Here is a 21,362-nt window from a genome sequence, read left to right on the forward strand (position 1 = left end):
TGTTATGCTAAGCGAAAGAGACCAGACACACGCAAAAAATCGCATATAGTATGATTCCATTTATAGGAAATATTCAGAATAGGCAAATTCATAGAGACAGAACCCTAGTTGTGGTTGTCAGGGCCAGGAGGTTGGGTGAATGGGAAGTAACTGTTTAATAGGTATAGGGTTTCTTTCTGTGTTGATAAAATATTTTGCAACTAGATAGAGGTGGTGGTGACTGCATTGTTCATTTTATGTTGAGCTTTACTTCAATGAAAACAGATAAAAGTGAGACAACAGCCTGTCTCATAACAGGGGACTCCACCCAGAATGTGTTGCTGGTGGGGGTCCAGCTCAGGGTTAAGCAGCAAATTGGAGACAACCAGGAGCATGTCCAGAGATGCAGCCCCACCAGCCGGGGTGGGGCTCTGCAGTGGGCTTAGAGGTTGCCATCAGTCTGCTGGTTCTACAGCTTCTCAGGAGTTAATCTGATCCTCTGGAGGTTTTACAACGCTCTCTCTCCAGCTCCTCCTCCACCTGCCTGTCTGGCCAGAGAGGCCTGGCTGGGCTCCAGGTTGCTCACAGCTCACTTCTCCCTCTTGCAGTTTGAGCAGGCAGCCTAGCCAGGGTCTGGCACAACTTCAGTGGGCTCCAAGGGGCTGAACTGGGGGCAGCTCCGGAGTGGGGCTCCCCAGTGTGCAGACACTGAAAATCTATCTTCTCAGCCCAGTTAGCAGGATTGGGACCACTCTGGCAGATCCAGAGAAAGGTTTGGGACTTCCTCCAGGAACACAGGTAAGTGAAAAGGGCCTCATGAGGGGAATTAACAGGCAGTAACACATCTGAGTGTGTGTGACTCCACACTGGTTTCCTTATCTTAGACCTGCAGGAGGGTCTGTACCTGTTCTCCAGGGGAGGGAGACATTTCAGGGACATACTTCTGGTTAATTTCCACTTGCTCTTCAGAGCTCAACCCAGACACCACTTTCTCCAAGATGCCTTCCTGAGCCCTAAAGTGCCCTTTCTCTGTGTCCTCAAAGCATCCTGCATGTCTAAGTAGCATTTTCTATACTATATTTTAAAAGCCCAGTGACCCTTTGGTTCCCCACACAAACTAGATGTGGACTGCCTCATGGCCTGGTGCCCTTCTCCAGGCGTCCCCTTACTTTCAAGCCAGTGACCCTGTGAGTGTCTTGGGTCCCTGCTATTAACCTGGGGAAGGAGGGCTAGTTCCTTTTCTTACGTTGCCAGACAAGTGCCTGTTTACACGTGTGCGTATGTACACCCACACACAACCTCAAAGAAAGTTCAGTCTGTTCTTCAATCCAGGTCTCTGTGATAGAATTTAAACTACACAGAACTGGGTGGCAATGAGCCAAGTTGTGGGTATTGTGGCCTCAAACTAATGAGCTCAAACCCTTGCATAATACCAATCATGGTATTTAGGGTGTTGGTCCCCATGTGAATGTCTTCTTGGTCGACAAGATCTCCTACTGGGACCTGTTTTTTCATCCCCATTCTGCTCTATTTTGCTTTCCTCCTTTCCCAGGCTCTGGCTATTCCCTTCATTGGAGTGTCCCAGCTCAGCTCCTCATCAGTATTAGAGTCCCCATTCATTTTTCTGCTGCTCAGAGTGAGGGGGAGGCTTGGAACCTAGAGTCAGATTAGAGAAGGGAGAGGAACCTGACCTCTGGGTGGAGACTTGCTTTCTCATTCTGTTCCTTGATGATCATCCCAAATTACTTCCAACAATAGATCACTTATGCTGAAAGTGTTAATCTCATGCCCACACACACACAGACTTCAGTGATCTACGTACAAGATTCACGTCTTTCTGTTAGCATAATTTTTGGACTTTATTATGCTGAAAGAGTGTCTGTCTCTTCCCCAACCTTGACTGTGACATTACAAAACCCTCTACTGTCAGTTTGGCCTTGGAGAGCTCTGCTTTCAATTCCCATTTCTCATTTTCCCTGGCTGCTGCCATTAGGGGTGGGGGTACAAATAGACACAGGGCATGTTTTAAAACTCAGACTGGGGCTGGGGGTACCCAGGCCACTGACAGGTGCAGGAGGTCACTGCTATAACCTCCTGCAAGGGCCAGTAAGACCAGCCCCCTGGGGCTCAAAGTGCACAATCTAGCTTGTATTTGGAAACAGAGAGGTGGCCAGGAATTTACAATATGATGTGATAGGTATAGATAAGAAGTACATGATGCTTTGAGAGTGCAGAGAACAGGAGCCTCACTTTGTGAATGATGGAAGACTTTCTGAATGAGGTGATGTCTGAATTGAGCCATGAAGAACAAATAAAAGTTATCCAGGAAATGTTCATCTGCACCCTGATCCCAAAATTCTCACTCTCTCATGCTCTGAAGAGACCAGAGAGAGACACTTGAGATACCCTGCTGTGCTTTGTCCAGGATATTTGGGTTTGGTAGCCTGGACTCTGCAGCATTAATTGAGCTGAGAGTGCCTGTGGATATTCCTAGGGGACTGTGGGTAGATATGGAGACATGAAGAGGGACTGGCAGGTTCTCGAAAGCCCTCAGGACTGACAGTGCAGTACCACTGCTGATTTCTGTCTGGGAGATTCTAAGACATGGGTTAAGTCTCAGTTTGGGACATAGGACCTTGGTGGTTTCTGCCTTCAGTGCCTTTGCTAATGTTGGCATCTATCCCAAGGACTAAAATTTGGGAATCCAAGTGGAACCCATAAGCCATCCTAGCAGCGCCTCTTCCTCCTGTGGCTGAGGAAGGGGGCTGGTGATATGGCTCTGACTTTACTTGAGTGGTGGAGTTATTTAGGCTACACTATTACCTGGGCCAGCTGCAACTGGAGAGTCTAGAGTGGGCCCTGCTCTTCTAGGTTTAATGAACAATCTCACATGGGCTGAGGATCATCAAGCTGACAGTCTTGGTAGGACCTTGGCCACTAGGAACAGAAGGCTAAAGGAAAAAGCCAGGGATATGTGGGATTAGCATGAAGGGATGGCTAGCAGTGGGATGTCCTTGGGGTGGATGTGCCTAACACTGCTATTCGGCCACCACCACAATATGAATTCAAGCAAAGGACCTCCTCTTGCTCCCCTTCTTCTTCTTCTTCCTCTTCTTCCTCCTCCTTTTCCTTCTCTTATTACTACCATTACTGAGGGGGCTGTGGTGGGCTGGGAAATGACAATATACAAAATAAGAATGATTTTTTTATTTTGGAAAGAAACATTAACCCTATTTTGCCCTAGCTTTTAGTGGTATCCCTGAGTCCAACTGCATACAGGACCCAATAAAGAGACAGCTATTTATTCATGATGGCTACACAGGATCCAACGGAGCTTATGTTACTGGTTTTCTGTACTTTTGATCGCATTTGTATAAAGATCCATGGTGGGAATGGGAGCTTTTCCCAGGGTCTCAATGGCAATGAGTGAAATAAACTTTAATGGCAGTGACCCTGAAGGGGGGCATTTGGGGCAACTACCTCTCTGCACTTCAAAGTTATTTCAATGATGAATGCATATTAGTTGTGTAGCAGTTGTGTAGAATTAAAAAGGACTCTGTCCAGAGAAAACATAAATCCAGTCTAACCTCAGACTTGACCATGACAAGTGGCTAGGCTGGAGTGAACCACTTGGGGGTCTTTTGGTTTGGGGAGGGGAGTGGGTACTTTGAGTATCCTGGCAGCCCCCATCCCTTCCCCACTCCAGCCTCCCTGCATGGCTCTCACCTGTTGGCCAGAAAGGACAGTGGTTATAGGCTTGGCTGGTGGTCGTTCATACACCTGACAAGGCTGCCCTATGCCCAGAACCTCATAGCTTGACTGTATCTCTCCACAGTGTGTTTTCTGTGTTTGGACCCTGGACACCGAGGCTGTACACATGGCTCTCCTTTGCTTCTTCTGGTTTCAGCTTGTGTCTGTACACAAAGTCTTGTCTGACTGACCTGTTTTCTTAGAAGCCAATGGTTTTATTGTTGGGTTTGGCATCTCTTCTGGCAATGAGGTTGGAGAGAAAGTTGGGCCTTTGAGCTCTGGTAGATGGCCTTGGCAAGTGATAGCAGAATGGTTTAGGGAAAGGACACTGCCACTCACAATACACATTATCCAGAGTGCCCTGCTGGGGCTGCTGTGCTCTAAGAGACTTGGATGGCCTAGCCAGTGGTGCTGGTGGCCAAAGTCAGGTGGATGGAGCAAGGCTACTCATCAAGCTGTTTGTAAGCTGCTCATCACCTCCAGGGTCCTTTCTGCAAAGCCTCCCTGCCTCCTCACCTCTGGGGGCTGCAGTGTTAGCCAGCAAGCAGCTTGGGAAACCCAATGGCAGCCCAGGCTGCACCTCTATGTCTGTATTTAGAGAGGGGTCACAAGGCCCAGAGGTCCCCAACACTCTGGGAACAGATTTCACTAATGACCCTTTTATTCTTCACCTGTCCTGTTCATGCTTTGAACTTGTCATGCTTTCTCATTAGATATTCTGTGGCACAGGAGTGCCACTCTCTCAGCCAAGGGAGTGGGATAGAGAGAAGGAAGGGTGAAGGAGAGGGGAACTGGAGAGAGAGGAAATTGGGATGGTTGGAGAGAACAAAACAGGGTGCCATTTCTGCTATTTGGAAATCCTCTAGACCCTTGATCTTCAGGGCCTTAGAGCAGAACACGGATTCACAGGTGATTCAAGAAGGCAGAGGTCTGTGCCCTGCTGTGGGGTATGTGGGTGGCAGGGAGACAATATCTACATCAAATCCACATCTCCCAGGCAACTGTGGCCATGGAGCCTGACCCACGATACGTCAGACAATAGGGCCTAAGAGCTGATCAAGAAATTAGACCTGGGACTTGAGAGGAGCCTTTGACCAAGAACTTATGTTTATACAATTGATCCCATGTGTTCACGAAAATCTCATGGGATGGGAAGTGTGGAGATTCCCATCTGCACTTTGTCACTTGCAGAATGACGTGGATGTCTTTCTACCTTTGTGGGGGGAGGCTGTAAGTTGGCTTTGAATTTGATGCCTTGTAAGCTGATAGCTCCACATCCTGTGCACCTGCATTTCATGCACATGGAAGCTAGGCTGTGTTGGACCGCTTATTCTCTAAATTGGGATCGTATGCATTTCTTTGGATTTAGCATTCATGGGCAAGACAAGAGGAGCAGTGGCCTCCAAGAGCACTTCCGTTCTTGCATTTGTGTCCATCTACTTCTGCGGGTAGGAACACAGTGCAACAACTCTAGAAAATTTGACTAATGAGAGGAAAATTTAAAAATTAAGAAATTATGACTTATGTATTATTCTAACAAATAAGACAACTACTTATTTAACAGACTTCCCCTTGATTACAGACCATTAGTGGTTCTAGATTGTTGACATTTTATTAGAACTTTATAGGTATGAGTTTTACAAATTTTGCATTTTACACCAGAGAGCTAAGCTCACTTAGCTTATTAATGTAGAAATATATTCTTCAGTTCATTTTAACCAGAACTTGCTGTGGGATCACCCTATACCAGACACTAAGAATAGGAAAGCAGAGGACACCTGCCACCAGCCTTACAGAGTGGGAGACAGTCATAGGGGAAGAAAAACGGATGTACTGCTGTGGTGATTGCTGTAGGAGAGGTATGGACCTCTTTCTGCCTGGGAGAAGGAGGTGGTAGAGGGCAAGCTGGTTCTTGGTGGAAGGTTTCCCAGATAATGTGATATCTGATTAGGGCTTTGATGGATAAGTAGGTCTTCACAAGGGTAGCAAAGAAAGACATCCCAAGCTGGGTGAATGGCACATGCTAAAGCCAAGAGATGTGTGAGGCTGGCCTCTTATGGGAGCTGCAAGTAGTTTCACGTGGCTGTAGCTGGTGTAGATTAGAGGGCATCTGGAAGGAGATGAGAGGTAACCAAAGGTAGATTAGGTCAGCAGTTTATGAAAGGGCCTGTTAGGTAGATTAGGGAGTTTGATTTTATCCCAGACACTTTTGGTAGCAAATATTTTGTATTTTAGAAAGATTGATCCAATTGTAAACTCTTGTTCAAGTTTCCCGCACTGTTTACTTGGATTGTACAACAGATTCTTTAGAAATCCCATGCAGACGAAGGACCTTTTGTAAAGCTGCTTCTTGCATTATGTGATGATCCAACTTGGCCCAGTAGCAGCTTCCTTTCTCCCTTACCATGAAGTCTGTAAACCTCCCGAGTGCCCTCTGCTTACCTCTCCATCTGACCATGGACTAGTCTCTCCTCTATCAATGCTGGCTTTCTTCCATTCTCCGTCCTTGCTTTGTGCCTTAGAGCCCATTCTGTCTGTCCAGAGTGATCCCTGCCCCTCATAACATCAACACGTACTTATCTTCCAGGTCCCAGCTTTACTGCACCCCTCAGGAGCCTTTCCTGATCCCCGAGTCAGTCAGTCCTATGATGAGAATCCGTGGTGGCACTCTGAATTTCCTGGTTTTTGTCCTCATCTTCTTTGCGATTGTTTGACATTTGTCTTTCTGCAAGCTCCTGGGCTCCCCCAGGGCTGGGCTTCATCTCCCCAGTTTGCCACCATATCTCTGGCACCTAGCAGGACACTGGGAACTATTTGTGAATGGATGGAGGTAAGGGATTCATTTAGAAATGTTTTGTAGGAGACCAGATGAGAGACAAAAGGGCTTGAGTGAAGCCAGCAGCAGCAGGAATGGAGAGGAGGGGCCTTGGGTGGACCAGATCTCTGGAGTAGCACACAGTGGATTGTACTGGATGTGGCATCCTGGAAGAGTGGAAAGAGGCAAAGAAGATGATGTGAAGGACTGCAGACACATTTTGTCCACCCTCCCTACCTTCTTACCCTGCCTGTAGAAGAGGGGACAGTTTTGCTGTATGTGACTTTTGCTTTCTGCAGCCCCTCTCTACCACAGCCTCCCAAGAGGAGGAGGCCTTCCTAATCACCAGGCAGAGGCTGGACCTGGATCAGCAGGGTCTGGTCCTTGTGTTCAGAAAGTTCACCGCCATGCACAGTTGCTGTGTTGCTCTTTCTGTGTTTTTGCAGATAGCCTACCTGGACAGGGCATTGCTTGGAGCAGGCCTTGCCTTGCTGCCCCCGCTCTATGTGCATCTGGGCGATGTCAGACCAAGGCTTGCTCTCAGGTCTCATCATCATGTGTTCAGTGTGGAAAAGAAGACAACACGGTCCTCCCTCGCACCTCCCAGCCAGTGGAACCTTGTCCAGGCTCTGCCCAGGGGTCTTTCATTCTTGGTGGGCTGTTCTCAGAACACAGACCCCTGAGGGAATGAAATAAGACATGAATTAAGGCTCTCTAATTGCCTAATGTCCCGCACTGTCCGAGTCCCAAAGTATTAGTGAAACGTACTAACATTTACCTAACACACCTAACGCAGCTAAGTAATGAGCAGGGCGATAACACGCACATTGCCCAGAGTCGTTCCCTGAGGGGCGGGCCTTCAGGTCTCTCGAGGCTGACTTCCTAAATTGAATCATGATTTTTTTTGTTGTTGTTGTTCTATTTTTTCCATTGTATTTTTTTCCATTACGATTTTATCCCCCTTATACCGCCACCCCTCCCACAATCACCACACAGTTGTCCATGAATTCAGAAGATCTAAAATTAGCCTGGGAGCATTTCTTTCTTCTTGATGTGTGCAAATGTGATATGACACATCACAGACATGTGATACACGGATGTGCCTGCCCGTGGGTTCCAACCTGCAGAACGATCTTAGAACTTTACTCTCTCCTGTAATTTCTTTTAATCCGTTAACATTTATTTTAAAAATATGTACTATGTGCCAAAATGTCCAGATTATGCCTTGATGATGACTCTCAGAGCACACCAATTTGGGATCTCCAAGGAAAATTCTTGTCCCGTCACAAACAAAACCATACTACATGTTTCGAACAGATGGCATTTAATACAGAGAATTAGTTACTCTGGACTTGCAAAGCTGAAATGAGCCAAGAACTAATAATTGTAAGAAGAGCTACTATCCCTAGGGCTGGGGAAATGAGGAAAAGAGGGCCCTAGGGGGCTGGTGCTCTGAGCCCCAAGGAGGCACCAGGCTAGCAGAGGGGGCGGGAGGTGAGGGTGGAGTGTGGCATGGCAGGTGGTCTGACTGCCAGGGGTCATGGCCCAGCCACTGCTGGCACCTCTACAGGTGGGCAGAGCTGGGGCTGGACGTTTGAAGGGGGTGCAGTGAGGCTGGTCTTAGCAGTAGCAAATCATCCCTCTGCGGCTCTTTCCCTCCTGGCCTGTCCTTCTCCCTTTGAGTCCTCCTTTTGCTGAACCAACAGGAAGCCAGTGGGTAGGGAAGAGTGGTCTGGGAAGCCCAGCCCCAGCACTGTACAGTGTGAGGGTGGCCAGACTGAGGGGCCACGGAGAATAGCCAGAGTTGCAGAAGCAGATTTGAGGACAGGTTAATGTCAAGGCTCTACACACTCACTCCTACCTTATATGGAGATTAGGCCTCCTGTGCTGTATTCTGATAAGCTCATCTGGAACAAGTCCAATAAAGTTAAGCTCCCACGGATAGGAATGAAGAGGTGGATATTCGCGCGTGTCAATCACCAGAGAGGAGGCAAGCCATTCTTTGAGACAAAAGGGTGCAAATGGTGGGTCTTAGACTGGAGGGGAGGGAATGCCTGCTGCTCTCTGGGCTGCTGTGTCTTCAGTTTGAACTTTGCAAGGTGTTCTCAAAGGCACTTCTTGGTGGTGGCCGCGGCAGAGCAGAGTGAGCCATTGCCTCTGCCTAGGGGGCCCTGCTTTCTGTTGTTCTGTGGGTTCCTAGCCCTTTGTTCTGAGGAACCACAGAGACAGTTGAGGATAGACTTATGGGGCATGGAGGCCTATGGAGGGACCTAGGAGCAGTTCCCTAGGGCCTCCTGGGGGCCGTCATGCTATAGTGATGTGGGGAGAGTACTCCAGGTATACCCTAAGCAAAGGGGTAACAAGGCCATTGTTCTTCCTCATGTGAGAGTTCTCTTTGTTGTTGGTCTCAGAATTTTGGGACCTAATTTTATTAATAAAACTGGGATTAATAAAATAGATCCCAAGGATTTGGGGGGCAGGTAGTAGAGACAGAGCTTGGAATTTCCCTCCAGATGTTTCCTTATCAGGTGGTTCTTCTAGGGCATCTCTCTGCCACGCCAGCCTCCAGCGATTTCAGAGTCCACCTTCCTTGGAGATTCCCATGAAGTGGCACAGGGCTCTGGGTTGTAAGTCCGGGAACACTCTTTGTGCCAGGCACGCATCTCCCACCTCCACCCTAGCCCTGTTCTCACCATTTTCCTTGCTCACTTTCTTTAAAGGCGAGAAAGAGTGCCATATGCAAGTCTCTCTGGAAGGAGACAGGAAATTACATTGAACTGCTGTCTAAGTGGGTGATGGCAGACTCTTTGCCTGTCGGTGTGAGGGCTCTGGCATCCGAGGGTAGGAGGAGTATGCCAGGCAGGGGTAAAGTAGGGACAAAGAGGGATTTGCTGGAAAGGTGGGAAGAGACAGTATTGCTCAGTGATTTTGCCCAAGGTCAGCCCGGAAGTGACTTCTCTTTCTGACCTTGGTCACTCTGAGTTGGTTGTGTGCATGCCCCGTCTCTCAGAGGAGAGGTTGCGGTTCCGGTGAGTGTGTGTACCCCACTCCATCCCTCACTGGCTCTGAGGCCGCTGGAGATGATTTTGCAGAGTTTCTAAAGATTTTTTAGCACACGCCTTCTGCTGTGTCTGTCCCTATCAGCCAAGATTTGGTTAAGCTTAGAACATGCCTCCTAAAGTCCCCATGTTTTAACTTTTGCTTCTTCTCTCTGTTAAGAGCATTGCAGTTTAGTTTAAAGCTGCCATTTTACAAAGGAGAAAATCCAGGCTCAGCAGGGGGCGGGCCACACACGTGGGCTTCCTCCTGGCCGTGCTCTGTGTCACAACTATTTCTCTTGGTGATCTACCTGTAAACTACAGGTGTATGGAGCAGTCATCTGGCTGGCTCCAGGCCATGTGCCTTTGCATCTGGGTGTTTAGAAGGTGGACATGTGTCTGTACCTGTGCAGACATGTGTATACACGGGCATATGTGCGTGCACACAGACAGATGCACATGTAGTTCCAGGTATGTGTGTGTGCGCAGGCAAGTATGTGTGTACCTGGGCAGGCATGTATATGCACAGGCAGGCATGTGTATCCATGGGCATGCATGTTTGTGTATGGGCACATGTGTGAACACACAGGCAGGCTTATGTGTACACGGGAAGATGTGTATGTGGGTAGGCATGTGTGTGTATACGGGCACGTATTATATGTACATGGGTAGACGTGCACATGCAAGGACAGACATATTTTTAGGTGGACAGACATGTGTATTCATGGGCATATGTGTACTGTGCATGGGTGGATATATGTGTACAGAGGCATGTGTGTTCGTGGGTAGGCATGTGTGTGTGCAGCTTACATGGTGTCTGTCACCCAGCAGCACTCTCAGGAGAGGAGCACACAGCAAAGACAAATCAAGTCCTGGGGCACTGTCCATCCAGCTCCATGTCTGCAGAGGGTGCCCCTGATACTGCTTGCACCCACCGGGCCCAGCTTTTCTCCCTGGTCTGGGAGTCTGCATGTGGACCATTGATGCCCTGATTCAAACCATGCAGCCTGCGACCTTCCCAGCTGCACTTTTCCACCTCCACTGCTTCGTCTCCTTGCAGAAGTAAGAGGTCTGCAGGACGCTGTTCCAGCAGCAGCCACGGCAGCAGCAGGAGCAGCACCGGCACCCTCCAAATTGGGACTCTAGCCCTTTAAATCTGCTCAGTTACCAAAAAAGAAGAGGCATCAGACCCTGTTAATTAAAGCTCGCCCTGGTCCATCATTCTGAGGAGCTGCAGTGCTCTGCTCCTTCCTGATGGCTTAGAGATTCTCCTTAACTCCCAGCCATGGATCTTGGAGAATTTCCCCCGAGATCAGCAGGAGGTATGATCCTTATCGATGGCACTCTGGGGCTTATGTGGCTCTAAATCAATAATACAACTGACTGCATGGATGCTGCCTGGCCCCGCTTCCTTTCCCTCTTCCCCTCTGCCTCCTCTCCAATTTCCCAGCTTGTGTTTAGTTGAGACAAATCAAGTTTTCGTGGGTTTCAGAGGAAGGGGAGGGGTCGGGGGTCTGAAGGTAGCTCCCAATGCATTCGCTTTGGTCCTGGCTTCACTCAGCTGCCAGAGGGGCTTGGAGGGGCCGGGAAACATGTTTCTTCCAGCTTGGGATCATGCAAAACCATTTCCTCCTGGCTGGGCCCCTTCCTTCAGGTTAGCATTAAAAGGGCATAACCCTGACTTGACTTGCTCCTTAAATCAACGAGCCGAGCTGCCACTTGATCAGTCTGAAGATGGTCGCGCGGCTGTGCCTGTTATTAGAAAACTCGTTGCATACAACTTTCTCTCGGTGCATTGTCCCGGCAGGAGCACCTGTCTTACAGTTTCCCCTCCCCTTTACTTTGAATGCTACTAGACTAAAATGCTTGCTGTAAGATTTCAGGAATTCATAACCCTCTCCCTGTGCCTTTTGAGGAAACTCACTTCCAGACGAGTCTAAGGTTCTGTTGCAAAGAGTTGTTTTTATTCAGGAATCTGCTCTAGCCTGGCAGAGAGAGGGAGATTTATCTTCTTTTACATTGCATTTTGTAAATTGTACTTGAGCCCAGGGAACATCTATCTGCAAATTCTTCATTGATTTGTTTTTACCCCCACAGCTTCCTTCTGGGTGAAATGTTCTCTCGAGTCACACCCGAAGGAAAGGTTTCCTTTCAATCAGCTTGACATGACTTCACAGATGTCCCTGAAAGCCAGGCCCTGGCAGAGGGAGCCATTTTCATCATCCTGAGGAACAGTTCCCAGGAGCCCAGAACCAGGGTCCATGTGCCTTGAGAGGGGGCATCCAAGTGATGCTCCCCTGCCCCCTCCCCCACCCCAGGGGAGTAGCTTAGGAGGGAAAGCACTTTTACAGATTTTTCCAGGGGCTTTAAAACACTGTGGATGATTAACATTGCTTCTCAAGTCTTGAGAGGGATCTGAGCCAAAACACAGCTCACAGAAGTGGGAATTTCCCCCCAAAGTTATTGCTTGCTGAGTTCGAAGCTGTTTACACAAGCAGTAGTTATGATGTGTACAGCTAAATCCTCTCCAGTTCCCCAGCGAAGGATGGGACTTTCTCTGGGTGAAAGTCACGGAAGTCAGTATATCTGCCTCCCAGTCCCCGCGCATGCAATCTGATTCATATTCTCAGAAGAATCAAACTCTCAGCCATGGCAGAAAACAGTCCAGTTAGGAGAGACTGTTCAAAGCCTACAAATGAAGGACTTGATGGAATTCCTAATCACTGTGCCCATTGGTGGACTGAGGCTCTGAGGGAGGCAGAAGGGAGAGATATTTCCTGGAAACAAAAAGCCACCAGGGAGGCACAATGAGGGAAGCCCCCAGCAGAATGGGGAGAGGAGGCCTGTGGGAGGTAGCATTCTGGGTCTGGTGCTCTCTTCCAGGCTTTGCTTTCCAGCTGGTCTGTGAATGGCTTCGCTGAGGGTTGGGCTTGTGCCTGGAGCCAGGGATGTAAGGAGGACTGTGGCCAGGGTAAGCAGGGTGACTTCCTGAGCTCACAGATAGAGGGTCCAACCTGGGAGATCCTCTCCTAGCTCTTCTCTCCTGACCCCCTTGGGGACTAAATGTCCTGGGTCCTCTGCCTCTCTGGGACTATTGCTCCAGAGTCAACACCCTTCTTCTGCCAAAAGAACCTGGGCATCACAAAATCCCTGCTAGGGCAGGGGGAGGCTGGGACAGATGTCACTGCTGTGTAATCATGGCCTTGGACTGGCGGGACCTATGAACAATACGGAAATGAGTAGACTGTTCCTTTGTGTCAGTTTTCTTTTCAACTTAATGATGTGTAATGTGTTTTGTTTTTTTATTTACTGGATGGCTGCTGGCTTTCAAGGAGCTGTAAATAGATCCCAATGGAGTATATTTAGACCTGGCAACTTTGCAGTTCTGTGGTCCATGGATGTGCTTTTTGTGACTTTAGTGGGTGTTCCCATTACCACGGTGTTGGAGTGGAAAGGGCACAGCCTTGGGGAAATGACAGATCTTCACTGGCATCACAGTTCCACTGGCTTGTGTGTGGCCTGGGCAGGTTAGGTAGTCTCCTGAGGCTCAGTTTCTTCATCTGTAATATGGTGACATTGTCGGGGTTAAGTGGAATAATTTAGCTAGCGTCTGGGCACACAGCAGGTACAAAAGAAGCTTTCTCCTTTCCTTCCAATGAAGGCATCTGCCTTCTGTTAAGGAAACCTTAACATGAAGGATGGAACTGCTTAAATAGGACCCTACCTTCTCTAGGGCAGGGGCAACCTCTTCTGTGTCATTATACCCCCCCCCCCCAATGGCTAGCACAGGACCTGATGTGGGATAGAAACTACATAAAAATTTACGCCTGAAGGTCTGTGGATATTTAACCTTCAACATAGGTGATTTTTAATGACCAAGTGAAACCACTTCTCACTCAGTTCGCTTACGAAATACAGCTGAGCCAGATAGATCAAAGAGTCCCATGACCGTAATAAATCTGGCCTAAAGTATATCCTTTTGTGAATTGTAATAAAAAGGCTCTCCCGCCCTAGGACCTGCAGCAGGTGCCTATGGATCCCTGGAGTGTCCCGGGAGCCATTCTGGTTGCGAGGAGTGTCCAGGTGACTTCTGCCTTCGTTCATCGAGTGCTACTTTCTCTTTTGCATGGTCTGAAGAAGAGACTCTGAAAAGGGAAAACTGCTCTGGTTGGAAAGAGGCACTTTACCCCATCATTCTGGTGTGTAGGACAAGTCAACCAATATATCAATGAATTAATCAATAAGCCAGTCCGTGTATAGCCTATTTATTGGGCAGAGTCATTGATTTCATAAATATATATCAAAATAATGATAATAATGGTAACAACTCATACCACCACTACAGCCTAATATTCACCGAGGGTCTCCCTGGCTACAGGCTGGGTACCCACCTGAGAGTGACAGCTCTACTGCTCTGAAGTAGGGGACAGAGAAGTAAACAGTGTGGCCCTGGCAGACTGTGACAAGGCTATGACAAGCAAGAGTCGAGTCTACTCTGGTGACCCAGGAGAGACAGAAGAGAGTGGTTCTTCTAACTACTGTGTTGGAAAAAAGATTGTAGGTGGCAAGGACAGAAGCAGGGAGATCAGCTAGGAGGTGAATAAAAAATCCCAGTGAGAGGCGATGGTGGCTGGACGAGGGGGAACAGTAGTGGAGTGAAAAGTGCTAGGAATCTGGATTTTTGGAATTTTCTTCCTTCCTTCCTTCCTTTTCCTTTTCCTTTTCCTTTTTTTGATGGAGGCAATGGGATTTGCTGATGGATTGGAGAGTTGTGTGAGAGAAAAGGATGAGTCAAGGATGACTCAAGTTTCTTTGGCCAACAATGGGGATGACTGGGGGTGGAGCAGGTCTGGGAGAAAATTAGGAGTTCAATGTTTCTCCTGTTAACTTCAAGATGCCTGTTGAGCATCCTGGCAAAGATGTAGTGTGGGCTGTCATGAGTTCATAGCAGAGGTCTGGGCTGGATACAGAGCTTTAGGAGCCACCAGGGCACAGATGGTATTTAAAGCTATATCAGATGAGATCATCAGCAGATGGATTAGAGATGGAGAGGACTAAGGACTGAATTCTGAGTCATTACAACTATTTACAGGTTCAAAAGAGGAGGTGAAGCCAATTGAGGAGATCGAAGAAGAGTGTCTCTTCCATTTAAGATAGTTTACCCCATTTCTGTGTTCTAGCTCCTCCCCTCTCCTGGGAGCAAGATTCATAGATCATCCTCCTCATTTTCAAATCATTCCCTTTCTCCTGCTTTCTTCCCTTCTCCTTAGAGACCTGCTTAGGTGACTCTAATAAAAACCCTTCCTGTTTTCCTCTTTTCCTTTACAAATAAACTTTTCTTTCTTTCAACATTAATTAAATAAATACTATATGCCCTCTATGAGGATGTAGAGACAAAAAGTAGACTATCCTACTTGAAAGAATATCTATTTATTTCTACCTTTTCTACTTCCATAAACCATTTTGGATAGCATTTTGGATGTGTATAGAATGATGGAATATAACATATATAATCATAAACTAAGCATAAAAATTTTGTATGAAGGAAAATACAATTTAGAATAGAAGAGTGAGGTAAGAAAAAAAAATACAATGCTCAAATAAAGGTCAAAAGATTCTGGAAGAATATAATTGAGCCACAAATCTGATTAGAATTTCTGGTTAGAAAAAGGAAAATGGAAAGTTCTTAAAAAAATTTACTGACATATAAAACATCCAAAAAGTTCTCATATAATTACACGGATCTATACCTTTTTACAAACTGAACACCCTATTTAACCAGCACCTGGATCAAGAAATAGGACATTATTCATACCCCAGTCTCTCCCTTTGTAGATATTTCTAGTCTTCATAGGGACTGACATCAAATTTTCCTGTAACAGACGTTCTGGGAATTACTTTTTGAGTTTCATTGTTCATGAGATGATATGCTAGTTCCTCAAGGAAAAGGAGTTTTCTGGAATTTGATTCTAAAAAAATATTTTATTCTGGAATTTCATTTAAGAGACACTGAAAAATTTGGATAGACTATACCTTGTCTGTTTCTGTAATATATTTTGGATGGCATATACATAGATATGTTTATATAATGAAAGATAAATATAAAATTAGAGACTAAAGATTATAAAGGGCAAGAGTGGCAGCTCTTTAGCATCACTTGAAGCCTGACAAGGGACAGGCAGAAGGTAGAACATGGAGAGGATGGTGTGTTAGATGCCAGAGAAATGAAGCAAGACAGGGGCTGGGAGTGCCCCTTGGATTTGGAAAGTAGGAGGCAGCTGGCCCAGTTTCCTGGAGTGATGGAGGCAGAAGCCACATTGAGGGAGGACAAGAATAGAATTGGAGCTTTGAAGTGATGGCTCTGAGTGGAGACCTCTATTTCTAGAAGGTCCATTCTCATGGAAAGGAGAGAGAGGGTGGTAGGCAGAGAAAGTTGCAAAACCTTCTAGGTTTGTTTATTTTTCAATAAAATGGGAGAAGCTTAATTGTGTTCTTGGAGACATAGGTAGTCAAGAAGGAGAGGAGAGAGATAAAGGGGAGAGAAATAAAAAAGAAGCAAGGACCTGGATAAATTCTCATACTGTGTATGCACACACACACTCACAGACTTGTGCACACATTCTCTCTCTCTTACACACATACACAACCACTAACTTGCTTTCTCCCTCTCTAACTTTTTCTGGCCATGGGCCCCTCTCCTTGCCATTGTTCTTTGTTTTGAAGCCAAGATGGCCCTCAGCAACAGCACACGCAGCAGGGGGCTCCAGGATGGGATCCAATCGGGTCTCTCCCTGAAGGGAGGGGCACTGTGGGGTATCTGCTGGACTTTACTTCAGCCATCTGTCCCAGAAGGTCAGGGCTGCAGGGGACCTTAGAGAGTGTACAGTCTGTGTCCTTATTTTCCAAATGAGGACACCGAGGCCCATGTTTCCCTGTTAACATGGAGCCGGCAGCAGCAGAGCTGAATCCCAGACCTCTGGGCTGCTTGATCAAAGCTTCCATTGGCCTTTCCGAAGCCACCCCCCGCCCCCCATCTGTCAACCTTGAGTCTCTCATATTTCAGCATGTGTCCAAATCACCTGGAGGGTTTGTTAAGACCCAAATTCCCCGGGCCCCACCCCAGAATTTCAGATTCAGTAGGACTGAGGTGGGGCCAAGAATTTGCATCTCTAATAGCTTCCCGGGTGATACAGGGGCCTCTGGTCTGGGGGCCATACACGCTGAGAAGGTGCTGGGGGCAGCAGTGACACAGAGCATGACAGGGAGGGAGGAAAGCTTAACTTGGCTCCTGGGAGCTTTTCCTTCAGGCTGTTCTCATTTCCCTCAGGTGAGGCCTGAATGAGGTGGAGGTGGCCAGCTGCCAGCCCTGAGAAGATGAGCCATTCCACCTTCTAGCCACCAAAGATCCAAGGAATGCAGTGGGGCAGGCTGTACTCTGAGACTAATCCTGGCAGAGTTGGGCTGTCGTTAAACACAGCACAGTCTGGCCTGTTGCATTCCTCCCCCGTCCCTGGGGAGAGTCACAGGGAAACCCGCTAGTTGGACCCTGGCTGGGGCTCAGATATTACACTCCACTTCCAGCAACTCTGAGAGCTGTTCCCCCGCCCCTGTCCCCACGGGAAGGGGGCTTGCCTTGCTGGGTGTGACCCAAGGTTTTTCTTCCGCATATTCCATTAACTTGGTGCTCAGAGCATATGTCAAGTGAATTCTGTCTCTGGCAGTTTTTTACGCACTGAATTAGTGTGGTGAAATAAAAGCTATAATAAAGCTGTACCAGACTCTTAAATTGTTAAAATTTATTATAAAATGTGCATACTTATTAACTGATATTCGCTAGCGTGCGTTTGCCTGAGCCTGGAGGCAAAGAAGATGAAAAGTGACTCTGTCAAAGGGAGGCCGGGAGTTGGCTCCTGGAATCCTCCAGAGTCCCAATGGGGCCACAAATTCGCAAATTCATGGAGAGCAGGGCTGGCCTCACCCCAGTGCTGATGCCCACAGCTCTCCACGTCATGGTCCCAGGGGAGGGAAGCCTATCCTTCCACTTCACGGAAACCCGGGGCCAGCCGAGGGCAGCGTGCATAAATGGAGCCTTGCTAGAGTGTTTACACTCTGAGGCTCAGTTACTCACCCTCTCTAATCCTGGGACCGAATGTTCGAGCTCTGGAAAGTTGCTGCAGATGGGCTTCCCCCGCATTCACTTCTGCCATATCCTCAGGCCTGTTTCCTACTCTGCCTTTTGAGAACCATACAAAGGTGCCAAATTTTCCTCCGCTCTGCTAAGGCTGTTTCCTGATTGGCCCATCACCGAGGAGCTGGTCACTGGGCTGTCCATGCCTCCCAGGCATTCTCCAGAAATGAGGTTGGTGTGTTTTCCCTGCCATTCCCCTGCAGGAAGCTGAAGGATGACGTTTTTCTCTGTTGCGGAGAAAAATGCTCTGTAGTGACCTTGGGATGGAGCAGGGCTTCCTGCATTTTGAATCGGGGGCCAGGTTGCTGAGTTGACCCTGGTTCCAGCCCACTTTGCGCTTTTGAGTGACAGTGCACTTCCTCACTGTTTCTTTTTTTAAAGATTTTATTTATTTATTTTTTAGACAGAGGGGAAGGGAGGGAAAGAGAGGGAGAGAAACATCAAAGTGTGGTTGCCTCTCACGCGCCTCCTACTGGGGACCTGGCCCACAACCCAGGCATGTGCCTTGACTGGGAATCAAACCACAACCCTTTGGTTCACAGGCTGGCACTCAATCCACTGAGCCACACCAGCCAGGGCCTCATTTTGATTTTGTTTTTGTTTTATTAGCCCTGGCTCCATATTGCCACCCTGAGACCAGGTAGACTGTAAATTCACTTGAAGCTGGAGATACCTGTACCTAAGAAAAAGTGGGAAAGAAAAGTTCAGAATGTTTCCCAAACACCAAGGCTGGAAGTATTCTTGTGTCTCTGCCACTGTGTCCTGGAGTTGCCGCTGGTGCATTTTGGGTTTCCACCCAGAGCTTCCAGGAACCATAGGCACCGTCCTGAAGTACCGGGGGCCTTGGACCCTGATCTTGGGGGGCTCTCAGCCTCGCCATGATCATCTGTGTGGTCTATGTGAACTGAAGAGCCCAAAGCCAGCTTGGGACATCTCCTTGGTCTACAGTCCCTCTGGCAGATGTTCTCCTCCAGTTTCCAGTTTTGTTTTTTTTTAAATTCTCACCCAAGGACATGCTTATTGATTTTAGAGTGAGGGGAAATGAGGGAGAGAGAGAGGGGGAGAGAAATATCTATGTGAGAGAGATACAACAATTGGTTGCCTCTCCTACACTCCCTGACCAGAGAACAAACCCACAACCCAGGCATATAACCTGACTGGGAATTGAACCCATGACATTTCACTTTACGGGATGATGCTCCAACCAATTGAGCCACAGCAGCCAGGGCCAACCTGTTTCTATTTGGTCCCTGTGTATAAGGCACTGCTGATGCCTGAGCCCAAGGTCACTGTCCCACTAAGTGGGGGAGGACCCCAGGGTTGAGGTCCTGCTTACCTGTGGATGTACTGCTTTTGCTGAGATGCCGGTTCATCCATTTTTGGACCCTGGGACAATCGACTACCACTTGAGTGGGGTGTGGAGAGGAGGATGACCTATATTTTAAAGACTATTGGATGGTACAGATTGCTTTTTCCCTTCCGGTCACTAACTGGAGAAAATAAAATTTACCAGCAGAAATTTAAGATACCTAAGGTAAAATGACTATCCAAAACTCCAAATTCTCCTTTTTTCCCCCTTTGCCCCATCAAAGCATGAAGATGCTCCACAGGGAGTGAAGGGAGAGTAACAAGTGTTTGGATTCAAACAGAGTGATGGGTTTATTCCTTCCCCACCTCCCCTTGGTGTGGTTGTGTGGTGCACACAGAACATAACAGGATGACATCAATATGCACCAAAGTGAAATCTAGTTAGTTCATCAGTGTCGTTTCCCTGGCCTGGCAAAGTGATTTCCTGGTTTTCAAAGGCAGTGAAATGGCCCATGTGAGAGCTGGTGCCTGCTGAAGTCGATCATAAAGTGGGCCTCTTAAGACAGCCATGGTGCACAGCAGAAGCCCCACAGCTCGGATCCATTTATATGTGCTCCACATGTCCCCGAAAAGATGCAAGGTGGTTTGCACAGATACACATCCCACAGCAAGACATAATTAAGTGAAAATTAAATGGACAAAGAAAATAAGACAAAGGGAAAACAAGACAGGGAAAGCAAGAATGGATCCAGGAATAAGGTTAGGACATGAATTCATGACATCAGACCCTGTACATTTGCTGGAGGTGGATCTCTGGGGCAGTCCTGAGCTTTCTCTCGCCAACACAGGGAAAGAAACAGCTCCTCATTGGAGACGCATCATCTGTGCAATAAAAGCAAAGCAATGGCTCAGAAAAGGCACAGCCATTCCTGTTCCTGGAGGCAGGCAGAAATATTCCCCTAGGTCCTCACAGGGAGGACATGTATCCAGCCACGAACAGTGTCCCTAGGGGCCTTAGAGTCCGCACGGCGAGAGTTTAATAGGCTACCTCTTGAAACATTCCTCAAGGTAGGGGAGATGGTAAAGGGGATTGATCTGCCCCAAAATACTGCCTGAAGGTCAGACTCAATCTTTTTTTAAACCTTCACCTGAGGGTATGTTTATTGAATTTTAGAGAGAGAGGAAGGGACAGAGGGAGAAAGAGAGAGAGAAACACTGATTGGTTGCCTCCCGTATGCACCCTGACTGGGGATTGAACCCATTACCTAGGTCTGTGCCCTGCCTGGTCAAACCTGCAACCTTTTGGTGTATGGGAGACTCTCCAACCAAATGAACCATCTGGCAGGGCTGACTCAATCTCAGTCAGAGATTAAGTTATCTATGATAGGCTGCCTTCCTTTACAGCCAATTTCATGAGTGATTCCATGTTGTGGTGGCAGAGGCTGCTGCAGTGTTTAAGCGTGTGTGAGTGAGTGTGTGTGTGTGTGTGTGTGAGAGAGAGAGAGAGAGTTTAGGGGATGGTAAAGGATAGGAGTCCACTGAGGGTTTATATATTCCAAGTCCTCAACTTTGTTCCTGTAATTTTTCACATTGGGGTTCCTCATAAGATTTACTTGAAGAAGTAAAGGGTCCCCACTATGAATAATAGCTTAAAATCATGGTTGAGGAAAATAGATGGATGTAATTCAATGGGTGATTGTTTTCCGAACAGTGTGAGCATTGGGCAATGAATTTTGAGCTGATTCTCCTTGACAAGTACTTGGAAGGCAGCGCCGCTGGGCTTCTGGTTAGGTACAACCCCATATGCTTTAACAGTTGGTGGAGCTGGAGGTGGCCCCGAAATCCTCCCATGAAAACCAAGGAGGTGACCAGGACACTGTCCTGAACAGAACATTATTCAGGACCTAGCTACCGCCAGACCAGTTCCTTAGAGCTCGCCTGTCTTCTGATGGGTAGGTGTTCGACCAGCACCCATTCTGACGGGTCATCAGTGCCTGCACCCTAACGGTTGTTACACATTCGGAACATCAGCCTGCCTGGGAGCAGGATGGCGGGAGTCCTCAAGGAGAATTAGGGGTCCCCTGTGGAGTCCAGACCAAGGGTCTAAGAACTCCCTGAACTGTGGCCATGCCAGAAAAACTTTTAATCTAGAAAAAATTTGAACAATTACCTCAGACATTCACCTCTTCATAAAAACCCATTATGTTTAACTTTAGACACCATAATTTCCTCTGATATTAACTGGCCACAAATTAAATGCCTAGGTCCTAGAATGAGCTAACTG

At 47.6% G+C, this 21,362-nt stretch overlaps 1 protein-coding gene across 2 annotated transcripts in view; it reads left to right on the forward strand.

Moving 5' to 3' along the window:
• The first annotated feature begins 596 nt into the window (after positions 1 to 596).
• Positions 597 to 21,362, forward strand: part of CALN1 (calneuron 1) — a 480,999-nt gene continuing 460,233 nt past the window's right edge. For both annotated transcript variants that reach the window (XM_053929788.1, XM_045204595.2), the window contains exon 1: positions 597 to 777. The gene's annotated coding sequence lies outside the window, so the exon portion shown is untranslated. The remainder of the gene's footprint in view (positions 778 to 21,362) is intronic.

Source organism: Desmodus rotundus, chromosome 1 (genome assembly GCF_022682495.2).
Source record: "Desmodus rotundus isolate HL8 chromosome 1, HLdesRot8A.1, whole genome shotgun sequence".
In the NCBI taxonomy this organism is placed as follows: Eukaryota; Metazoa; Chordata; class Mammalia; order Chiroptera; family Phyllostomidae; genus Desmodus; species Desmodus rotundus.